This window comes from Solanum stenotomum, chromosome 11 (assembly GCF_019186545.1).
Source record: "Solanum stenotomum isolate F172 chromosome 11, ASM1918654v1, whole genome shotgun sequence".
Lineage (NCBI taxonomy): Eukaryota > Viridiplantae > Streptophyta > Magnoliopsida > Solanales > Solanaceae > Solanum > Solanum stenotomum.
Genome location: NC_064292.1, coordinates 20,794,279 through 20,806,377, shown reverse-complemented (window position 1 = coordinate 20,806,377; position 12,099 = coordinate 20,794,279). Strand labels below are relative to the sequence as shown.

The following is a 12,099-nucleotide window of genomic DNA, read 5'->3' as shown; positions in this document are numbered from 1 at the left end:
GTCTTAATCAAAACATAAGTGGACATGGATTGACCTCATCAATCCAACACCAATTGGGTTGAGACATTACGTAGAGATAGTCTTTTTTCTTCAAAAATGCAACTACAAAATCAAGTTGATTGAATCCAAGTTTTGAGCAATTGACTAAGTAGTGATCATCCTTGTCTCTTATGTAATTGTGTAGACATTAAAAATAATAAATTTAGTGGACATAATAAGTTAAATGACTTTACTTTTTTGCATGATGCTTGTAAAGACCCTCGCTTATCCATTGAGAGAAGGATGACATTAGTTCAGTTGGACCCTCGCCGACAATGTTAAAACCTTTAAATGGATATTGTTGCTTCTTCACATCACAACTGACGACTTTCTTCTCTTTCTCTTTCTCTTTCTCTTTCTCTTCCTCTTTCTCTTCCTCTTTCTCCTTGCCTTTTGCGATTGAGGAAGATACGGGAGCAGTAGTCAATGATTTTTTTTTTTTTACTAATTATAGATAGTAATCAGGAAATTGATTTTTTCAACATCCTACACTTTAAAGGTTGTGAAATCTTCTTGGATATATGGACATCGACATTATGTCATTTCATTAAAAATATTAGTGAGTTTTTTAACACGATTAATTAAATATTCATGTTGCTGCTCACATCTTTTGCATAGACAAGAAGAGCATTTGATGTTAGATGAGGAAGCAGCATTAGCAAAAGATTGAGTTGTTGCCACAGATGAAGCTCCTTGTGACATTTTATCTACAAGGTAAATAAAAAAAAATCGAGAATTTACAACTGATTAGAAAATAATAAAAGTAGCAATTTATACTTATGTTGATAAAGATGAACATTTTATTGCTACAGCTGTACCTTTTGTTGACACAAATGAATCTTCTGTTTCAATATATGGATAACTTGTTACTACAGATGATCATGTTGTTGCTCTAACACATAGATGACATGTTCCAACATATGACTACTATGTTGGAATATATACCAACATATCCCTAGTATGTTGCAACATACGACACAAGATGAACAAAATGTTGGACAACTGAACAAAACTGTATTTATACAATCATATGAACAAAATGGTCACAAAAAGAAGAACAAAAGCAACAAAAATGACTCTTCACTAAAGAACAACGATACATATACATTTTCTAAAAATTAGGGTTTTTTTGGGTTTGTCAATTTTCTTTCAAAAATAAAAATGATAGGTACCATTACACCATTATTCAATTTTCACATCTATAGAACAATTTCTTGTTCATTAACCCAAGAAAAGAACTTAGTATCAACAGTGTGTTATTTAAAATTGTAAAATCTTTCAAAAATAATGACTTAACCGTTTTAAGTCCAACACGACCTTCACTTCAGAAAGAGAGAGTAATGGTTGGAGATGAGGAAGAAGATAATGGGGAGAGAATGATCGGATTTTCTAAGGAAGAAGAAGAAGAGAGAAAATTCTATTTTCTTTTACTATTTTTTTAAAATCGTTTAAATAGAATTAAAGTAGATAAAAAATGTATTGTTTTTTTTTGTATTTTATAAAATATTAGAAAGTTTTGAAAATGTTAATTTGGTCCCAGATTAACTTAATTACATTTTAAAGTGAATTTGATCATTTCTTGGTCAAAGTGTCACAAAAAACAAAACCAAAACTTATTTCATTTAATTTTCTCTTCCTTCTCTCACTTAACTAAAATAAAAATAAAAAGATAAAAAACAAAACAAAACATGACTTCTGTCTTTTCCTGAATTATCTCCATCATCGTCTAAAAACTTCTGCTTCTCTGTCCAAGAGAATTCCGACCATCTTACTTTTTGATGGAAAATCAACTGAACGGTTACCGGTAAGAGTTCGTTGTTATGCGGTATAGATGTATTTGGAAATAACTTATTCGTCATTGTTATTTTCTCATTGGGAAATTTAATAGATCCTCTAATCCGCAAACCAAGCTCGAAGACAGATCTTACTGTTGTCTCTTGTATTCAGATTAGAAAATCAAAAATAATAAAAAATGAAAAGAAAAATAAAAGAACTATCCGAGTCCACAGAACCCACTGTGTGTCCTTAAGAAATTTAATCCCCTCAAGTACCCGAGGTTGTAGATTAATTCCTCCCAAGATAAAATGGATTAACCATTAAAGAAATAGTGGTACCTCAAACTTTGATAATTTCAACGAGCTCAAAATGACAGCAACGAATCACACATACAGACACTATCGATCGATTTTGTTTTGTAAGAAATGTATGCAAAAGAAGGGAAGAATTCGATCCAAAAAAATGAGAAAAAGTCTCTCTATTTATAGCCAACAAAGGATAAAGATCACAACTCTTTGGAAAGAAGACAACCTTTCAGAAAGATCACAACACTTTGGAAAAGGCACAACCTTTCAAACAGTCACAACCTTTAGAAAGTACACAACCTTTCATAAAGGTCACAACCCTTCGGCATAGTCACAACCCTTCATTTCCTGTTCACACCTTTAAAACCCAACAATCTCCCACATGAATAGGGAATGGCTATTGTTGAAACATATGCATGAAAAACTATGTGATTCGTAAGGATTGATTGCATCTGGATAAGTGGGTTTCCCTTTGAACTTTCCATAGTGAACATCTATTGGATATACTCGGTCAATCGGTAGATTTTATATTCTTGAATCGTCGAGCTTTGGTGTATACCTAGACAACATAAGTCACACAATCAACCCTTGAACTGTTTTTGGTTCTCATTGTTTTGTTCGTTTCAGCCATGAACACGTCTTGGTTTACAAGTGCATAGAGAACTGGCCTTACCGAATTCTCGAAGCGGCTTACATTTCACACTTACATAGGTTATTTTTAAATATGTTATCCCGTAGATACACCATTTGATATACCATGTATCAAACTTAGAAACCATTAAAAAGTCTTAATGTTTTTATCCTTGATACTGAACATTGTCTTATAAAGAGAACGGACCATAGAAAAAAAAATTGACAATGTTGAACTGTCGTCAATGACTTTGTTTGATCTCCTTGAACCTAGATCTTGGGATCTCCAGTCTTCTAGGTAGAGTTACCGCCACAATGACTTGTCCTCGGCCATAGTCTCATTCCCTTTGATAATCTATCAACTCCCTCTCCACTTAGGCCTTTTGTAAGTGGATCCGACACATTATCATTTGACATTACATAGTCAATTATGATAATTTCACTAGAGAGTAGTTCTCTAACAATATTATGTCTACGTCATATATGACGAGACTTTTCGTTATAGATCATGCTCAATGCCCTACCTATTGCAAATTAACTCTCACAATGTATGCATAATGGAGCTAAAGGTTTGGGCCAAAAATCTTTCAAGAAATTTTGGAGTCATTCAACTTCTTCACCGGCCTTATCTAGAGTCATAAGCTCAGATTTCATAGTAGAGCGAGCGATACATTTCTGTTTGGAAGATTTCCAAAAGATTGCTTCTCCACAAGAATAAATACATATCCACTCGTGGATTTTACTTCATTTGACCTAGTGATTCAATTTGCATCACTATATTCTTTCAATATTGTTGAATATTAGTTATAATGCAAAACAATAGTTTTTAAGTATTTTTTAAATACTCCAAAACTCTTTTCATTGTCATCCAATGAATTTGATTTAGATTACTTGTGAACCGACTCAGTTTACTAATAGCACATGCTATATCTGATCGTGTACACTTCATGATATATATCATACTTCTCAATACTCTAGCATAATCCAATTGTGAGTCACTTTTGCCTTCATACTTTTGAAGTACAAAGCTCACATTTATTGGAGTCTTGACAATATTGAAATCCAAATACTTGAACTTGTCAAGTACCTTTTCAATCACATCAATAACTTCAATGTCTTTCATATTGAAGTTACTTTCTAGCATATGCTTAGTAGCATTTATGTCAAAAATGTCTCTTTTGATGATCAACATGTCATCAACATAAAAACAAACAATGACCTTGTGATTTGGAGTGTCTTTAATGTAAAAACATTTATCACATTCATTAATATTGAATTCATTTGCCAACATAGTTTGGTCAAACTCTGCATGTCATTATTTGGGCACTTGTTTGTCCACAAAGTGACTTAAAGACTTTCTTTTCTTTACCAGGAACCACAAAGCCCTCGAGTTGTTCCATGTAAATTTCTTCCTCCAATTCTCCATTTTTTAAAAATGTTTTCACATCCATTTTGATGAATTTGAAGGCCATATACCGCAACTAGCGCAATTAATATCTGAATTGATGTAATCCTAATTAGTGGCTATTATGTGTCAAAATAATCAATGCCTTCTTATTGTCTAAAGCCTATGACAACAAATCTTGCTTTGTATTTGTCAATAGCTCCATCAATTTTCTTTTCCTTTTGTAGATCCACTTTGAACCCAAAAGTTTATTTCCTGCAGGAAGATCAACCAACTCTCAAATATGGTTGCTCAAGATTGAATCTATCTTACTATTGACAACCTCTTTTCAAAAAGAATGAGTCCACAGAGGGCATAGCTTCTTCGTATTATATGAGACTCATTTTCAAGAAGAAATGTTACAAAATCAAACCCGAAGTAAGTAATTTGTCCATTGACATTTACTACGCCTCAAAATCTCTTTATTACGTACATTCTCCTTTGGTTCATTCCAAGGTCGTTTAGACCTTTTACTTCACTATTTGACGATTCAAACTTATGAACCATAAATCAACATGTTTTACTATTTGTAGCATATCTAATGAACATACAATCCACAGTCTTAGGTCGTATTATGACCCTTTTGGGAATAGTTTTCTCATTTTCATTTCTCATATGGAATAGACTGTATTGGAAATTGTTAGATCACTATCTTTCCAGAGTTAGTGCTTGTATATACTTTAAGAGGCGACAAACAATTCTCTATCAGGATACAACAAAGTCTGAACAAACAAAACTTTTTGTTGCTCCTTTTCTTAACAAACAAAAGTTTTTTTTGTTGCTCCCTTTATTAACAAACAAAACTTTTTGTTTCTCTCTTTCTAAACAGATAAACTTTTGTTGTTCTCTTTTGCTATAATGATAGCATCCCCCACACATTTTGTGGTAAACCTGAACTTATAAGTAGGACATTCAACATTTCCTTCAAAGTTCTGTTTTTTTCTATCAATAATTTCATTAGATTGAGGTGAGTATGTGCAGCAATTTGATGGATGATTCCATTTTTCAAATATATTTTTGCAAGAGAAGATTGATATTCTCCACATCTACCACTTCTAATCATGACAATGATTTTCAACTTTAGTTTTATATTGCCTAGATATTTCTATCGTTTCATCCTTACCATTCAGCAAATAGACATAACAGTATTTAGTGCAATTGTCGATAATATTTATGAAACACTTTTTCCCACCACGAGATGGTGTTGACTTCATATCACAAATGTCAGTGTAAATCAATTCTAAAGGATTAAAATTCCTTTCAACAACACATACTTGACATTTTGATTTATTGCACTAGAAGTTAGGCAAAACTTCTAAGTTGATAAGCTTTTGCAAGGTTTTGTAATTTACATGTCACAAGCGTTCATGTCACAAACAATTTGATTCAAGCAAGTAAGAACAAACAGAAATACTGAGTTTGAAAAGACCTTCCGTGCGGTAACCTTTTCCTACAAATATTTTGTTCTTTACTTTTTATAACTTCGTCAAATACAAACATTGTTTTAGAGTCAACACCTTGCCAAATGTTTTTTTCCATAACATTCAATTTACCCATGACCATAGTCTCATCAGTCCAATAAGGGAAATATGACTCAAATGTTTGTTTTACAACACAAACATAACAAATCACTTTTCACCAATGTTCATGTCTATACAAATAAATTTATTTTAATAGACATATCTTTTCATAAAAAACACAATATTTTAAGTGACACTTTCTCATCAAAGAATACAATTCTTTTGAACGAGTAATATAATTTTGTGGTTTTATACTATTCATATCATATACTAGTAAAGAGAGACTCAACAACCACAATATCAAATATACTCTAAGAATTTTGTGGTCTAACATAATACAAGAATGTCACTAAATTTCATATCTTGTACTTTCACATTTAAATTAGATAGTAAGTCTAATTTTGTCTTTATCACAAGTAAAGAACCCCAACATTTTAAATATGTTCTCAAAATTTTTTTCAAGTATTTGAAATTATTTTCCACATATTTTTTCCCATGCTTTCAAATTGTATACCATCAAAATACACTTTGGCAACACGAAGCCTTCTTTTGGAGATTTAATTAATTCATAGGTTCCCTTGCAGGCACAAAAATCACTAATTTTATGTCACTAGTGTTTTTTTTTCCTCTTTCTGTCACAATTAGACAAACCATTTAGTATTTAGAATACTAACAATAAAGATTCAATCTTTATACAACTTGTTTCTAGTTTAACGATGAAGTTTTTATATTCTTCTAATCGTTAACTGAATGAACCTTAAATTGTGATGAAGTTTTTATATTCTTCAAATCAGTTTAACATTCAGACAGAGTAGTAAATCAAAAAGGTTTTAATTTCCAGAAACCTCAAATACAACACTGTTTCTAGCTAACGATGAAGATTTATCTTTTTCAAATAATTTAGCCTTAATATTCCTGATGAAGATTTTGTACTCTTCAAGTCAGAATATTCATTCAAATAGTGTATATAACAAATTGGTGAAGTTTATATATTCTTCAAACCAATGCACAATCTGTTCGTGAAGTTCTTATATTCTTCAAACCAAAGGAGTAAAAAAATCAAAAGATTTTAGTCTCCAAAAGTCAAACACAATCAAATTTCACATGGAGTAAAAAACCACAAACATTTTTTTTCCTCCTTTAAACAGACTACATATTAATAATAATAAAGACATATTCTGAGATCATCACATAATGACCATCTATCCTAATATTTATGAAATAAATCTCATAACTTATAAAGGATAGAAAAAGAAAATAATAATCAAGGGAAATAAAGATAGAACCTGATTTTTACTCTCATTGAATCATATTCTATCTGTCAGCAATGATTCAATGCAAATCACTTATCTTGCTAATTTTTTCTTTCTTTCCATGTTTCCATCATATTCCAATTTTCCTTAGAAGACATTGGATTTCAACGAAAAACTAAACTCATGATCAAATATTGTTAGGAGACAACATTTTTTCATTTACTTCTTCTCATAGTTATATAAAAACAAGAATATAGGAAAAAACTTAAAGTGCATATCTTAACCTTTATGCACAAAATAATTTTTTTTTATTGAAAAGAAAATTGAAGGGGTGCAATGCTTCAATGTACTTGGGAAGAAAAAATAAAAATAATCTTACCCATCCAAGGAAAACATACTACAAAAAATATACGCGAACATATTAAAGTAATACTAATTCATCCCAAATCTCTTTTTTCATATGATAAAATAATTCTCTTTTTCTTCTTCTTTTTTTCAACAAAAAGAACACAAAAAATAAAAGTAATTTCCTTACCACAGAAAATACCATCAATATTAAATTTTTTTAAGTTTGTTGTCTCATGTATTCAGATTAGCAAACCAGAAATAATAAAAGATGAAAAGAAAAATAAAAGAACTATTCGAGTCCACATAACCCACTGTGTGTCCTTAAGAAATTTAATCCCCTCAAGTACCCGAGATTGTAGATTAATTCCTCCTAAGATAAAACGGATTAACCATTAAAGAAGTAGTGGTACCTCAAACTTCGATAATTTCAACGAACTCAAAATGACAGCAACGAATCACACATACAGACACGATCGATCGATTTTGTTTTGTAAGAAATGTATGCAAAAGAAGGGAAGAATTCTATCCATAAAAATGAGAGAAAGCCTCTCTATTTATAGTCAACAAAGGGTAAAGGTCGCAACTCTTTGGAAAGAAGACACCCTTTCGAAAATGTCACAATACTTTGAAAAATGCACAACCTTTCAAACGGTCACAACTCTTTAGAAAGGACACAACATTTCATAAAGATCACAATCCTTCGTCATAATCACAATCCTTCATTTCTTGTTCACACCTTTAAAACCAACACTTACTGTATCTGGATGTTTTTTTTCTTTTTCATCCGGTTATAATTTATGTTAACAACAAAATGCAACTATTTGTCTGTCATACTTGATAATTGATCTGTCAAAACGGTCGGATCATAACCGGCTGTAAAAGGTGTATACTTAGACTCGAAAATGGATATCACTGACAGACCTGCTTTAGCTCTGTAGCGTAATTTTTAAGTTTTCCTAATACTAACCGAAATAATACAAGCGTATTTGTTCCTTGCCGTGGATTGGACTCATCTGCCTATGTTTTTTATATATTTAAATTATTTTTATAACATTTTTTTACATATTTTTCACGTAATATATATAACTCCACATGTTTCAATTCAAACAAATACAAAAGAAATTTTAAGAGTCAATCAAATTTTTTATATATTTTTTTTGAAAATATTTTAAGCAACTAATTATTGTGATTTATAAATTCCATATATATATATATAAATATATGAAAAAAGTAATAACACCTCGAAAAATGTTTTTTCTGATACTATAGTAATACCTATCTTATCTTTTTAAAATATTAAAAATTGTAATAAAAAATCAACATAATTCATTTCATAAGCGGTAAATATATTTAATTAATTTAATTACAAAATTACAATTTGTGATATAACTTAGTTATACTTATTTCTTGAACGATTTATTATTCCTTAATTATTAGTTTAACATTTGATTAGTTGTAACTTTTTTAAATCAATGTGAAAAAACACTTTATCTATTTAATTTGATTAGTTGCACTTCAATTTCACTATTGATACATTTAGGGTATGTTTGGAATGCCACTTGGTAATTGGAATTGGTGTAATTACTAGGATAGTAATTACCAGCCTAGTATTTACACGGTCTAGTAATTATACTGAGTTGTTTGGTTGCCACAGTGTAATTACAATATGTTTCGATACCACAGTGTAATTACACATGTTCTGTTTGGATGCACAATTGCAATTATAAAATTATAATAAATTTTAAAAATAAAAATTAATTATTTACAATTTATACCAGACAAATAAGAAACTTTATAAATGACATTAAATTAAATATTTAAGATATATATTCTTGTTTGAAAATATATTAATTAATAAACATATTTTCTGTAACTACTATTATGAAAAAATAATTGATTTATATTTTTTTCAAATTAATATATTTCAATTGATTTGACCGTAACAACTAAAAGTATGAAGTTTCTACGAATATCGTAGAATGCATGTTTGATAAAAAGAATAATATATAAATAAAATGTCATAAATTATTAAATGTTTGACAAAAATATAATCTATCAAGTCTAATTAAAAAATGATGTGCAATGTAAATTCAATATTACTAAAACAAATGAAACTGAATATATATAACATAAGTTATAAATTCAAAACAAAAAATTTAACATAATACTCTTATAATAAATTTCAACATAGCAATAAATATGATTTATTTTTATTTTTTCTTAATAAAGAAAACGTAAGTCTATAACCTTACTTAACAATAAATTCTATTTTAATTTAAAAATTAGAATACTAATAAAATTATGCTAATGAGAAAATAAGCATGGCATAAAGAAATAGATAATACGAGAAAATTGCATAGAATCATGTAAAGTAAGGTTGAGAACAAGAAGAAAATGAAATATAATAATATAAAATAAAAATAAACTTTTACAAATTTTTAGAATAATAAAAATAAAAACTTAAAATAATAGAAGTAAAAAAAATTAAAACAAAAAAATAAAAAAATAAAAAAGAAATTAAAAAGAAATTAAAAAGTAATCAGGTGGTAATTACACCATGTAATTACCAGCAATTCACAGCCTCTGCCTGTGAATTGTAGAGTGTAATTACCTTCTGCCAATTACACCAATTACCTACTGACCAAGTAATTACATGTCCTTCCAAACAGGACAAGACAGTGTAATTACATCAATTACACCAAATCCAATTACCAGGTTGTCCTTCCAAACAGGCCCTTAAAGAAAAAGTACAAAACCATCACGTAAAAATAAAGGGACCCATTTTTTTGTGAAAGAGTTGCCCGTTAAGCGCATGCCATAGAAATCCTAAGCAGAAGCATACTTTCCGCTAAGCGTGGCAACGGGATCGGAACCGGGATGGACCGGAATCGGGCACCATGGGCCAGAACCTTACCGGAATCAATAATTTTGGAAAAAAATATGTATACCCGTTTCGGACCGGTCCGAACCAGAAACCGGGTCCCAACGGCTATATTTTTAAAAAAATTATTAAAATTTAAAAATTAGGAACATTACTCAAATAATATTAAAACTTTTATAATTTTAAAGTTAAAAATTTATACTTTTAAAGTTTTAAATACAAACTTTCAAACTTTAAAAGTTTAAATTTCACACTTTAAAAGTTTGAAAATTTAAATTCAAACTTTAAAACTATAAAACTATAAAAGATTAAATTTCACACTTTAAAAGTTTGAAAATTTAAATTCAAACTTTAAAACTATAAAAGTTTAAATTTCACCCTTTAAAAGTTTGAAAATTTAAATTCAAACTATAAAACTATAAAAGTTTAAATTTCACACTTTAAAAGTTTGAAAATTTAAATTTAAGACAATAATAAAAAAAATTAAGGCGAATAGCCTATACTTTTATTAATATTAATTAAATAGTACAAGTTGAGTTACAAAATATTAGTAGATTATTAAAAAATTTAATCTACACAGCCACCTTCTAGGAAGGGTTCTATTTGAAGTAGACCTCGAATTATCATACTCATACTAATAGACATTTAAATTTAATAGTTCATGCTACCAAGGAAATCTTTTTTTAAAATCATTTAACATTTCTCTAGTAACATTCTCTAGAATTGGTTGAATAGATAGTTCCTCCATTGCATCAATGTCATCGTCACTAAAATCTTGCATTATTTCATCAACGTCATTTTCAAATTTGGTCGGTAAAGCTGGACGACCATAACTCCTTCTCTCGCCATTAATCCAATCTCTAAATAGTACCGATATCTCCAAGCTATCTGCTGCTAATAAATATTTATGCTCTCCAATTTGAAATCTTGTTGCACTAAAAGCGCCTTCCGAAGCTACTGAAGATACTTGAATAGCTATCACATCTCGAGCAACCGGTTGAAGTTTTGGAAATCTCTGGCCGCGATTGCTCCACTATTCTAGAAGATCAATAGTAATAGGTTCTGTATTTTGATTAATATATGCATCAAAATCATTTCTATCATTATGAGAAAGTTCAAGATAACAATCTATCATATCATCAAGATCATATTCATTATATCTACTCCTAGAACTTTGAGGCTCTTCATTACGTACTACATTCATTATATTAGAATTATACAAGTCATACAATTTTCTACCTTCAATTTTTATACTATCTTTAACATCTTGACAACTAGGTGTTTCATCATCTTCACTATCAATACCCAAATTAAAATATATTTTATCAACCATTCGTGATGCACCTTCATCTTTGTAATGTGGGTTTAACAAACAAGCGGTTAAATAAATTTGAGGAATAGGAATAAAATATTTTTTAAATTTTTCAATCATTTTCTTAACAAATTCTTCAAATCTTGTTTTTTTTTTCGAATTTATAAAATTTACTAGAAATAACACAAATATTAGGTAAAACAAAGCAAATAGTTGGATAATAAAGTGCAGATATTTTTTGTAGTTAGATAAAAAACTTTTAAGAATTCTATAAGTTATTTTACGTCATTCCAATCATTATCATCAAGTCTATATGTCATATTTGAATTATGAGCATTCCAAACCATTTGTAAAGGTTTCCTATACTCATAAGCGACTTCAAACATTTCATATAAAGAATTCCATCTAGTACACACTGATTTTGAAATTTTTCTAGGTGGAAGATTAAATTCACGACAACGATTTTCAAAATCTCTACGTCTAGACTTAACTTGACATTTAAAAATAAAATGACATGCAGTTTCAAATTTTATGCAACCATCATTATACATTGTTATATCATCTCTAACAATCAAATTATATATGTGTGCA

General features: G+C 29.4%; 1 long non-coding RNA gene across 3 annotated transcripts in view; it reads left to right on the top strand.

Annotated features, from left to right (window-relative positions):
- The first annotated feature begins 1,749 nt into the window (after window positions 1-1,749).
- LOC125845616 (uncharacterized) overlaps window positions 1,750-12,099 on the top strand; it is a 34,855-nt gene continuing 24,505 nt past the window's right edge. For all 3 annotated transcript variants that reach the window (XR_007444302.1, XR_007444301.1, XR_007444300.1), the window contains exon 1: window positions 1,750-1,843. This is a non-coding gene — a long non-coding RNA (uncharacterized LOC125845616). The remainder of the gene's footprint in view (window positions 1,844-12,099) is intronic.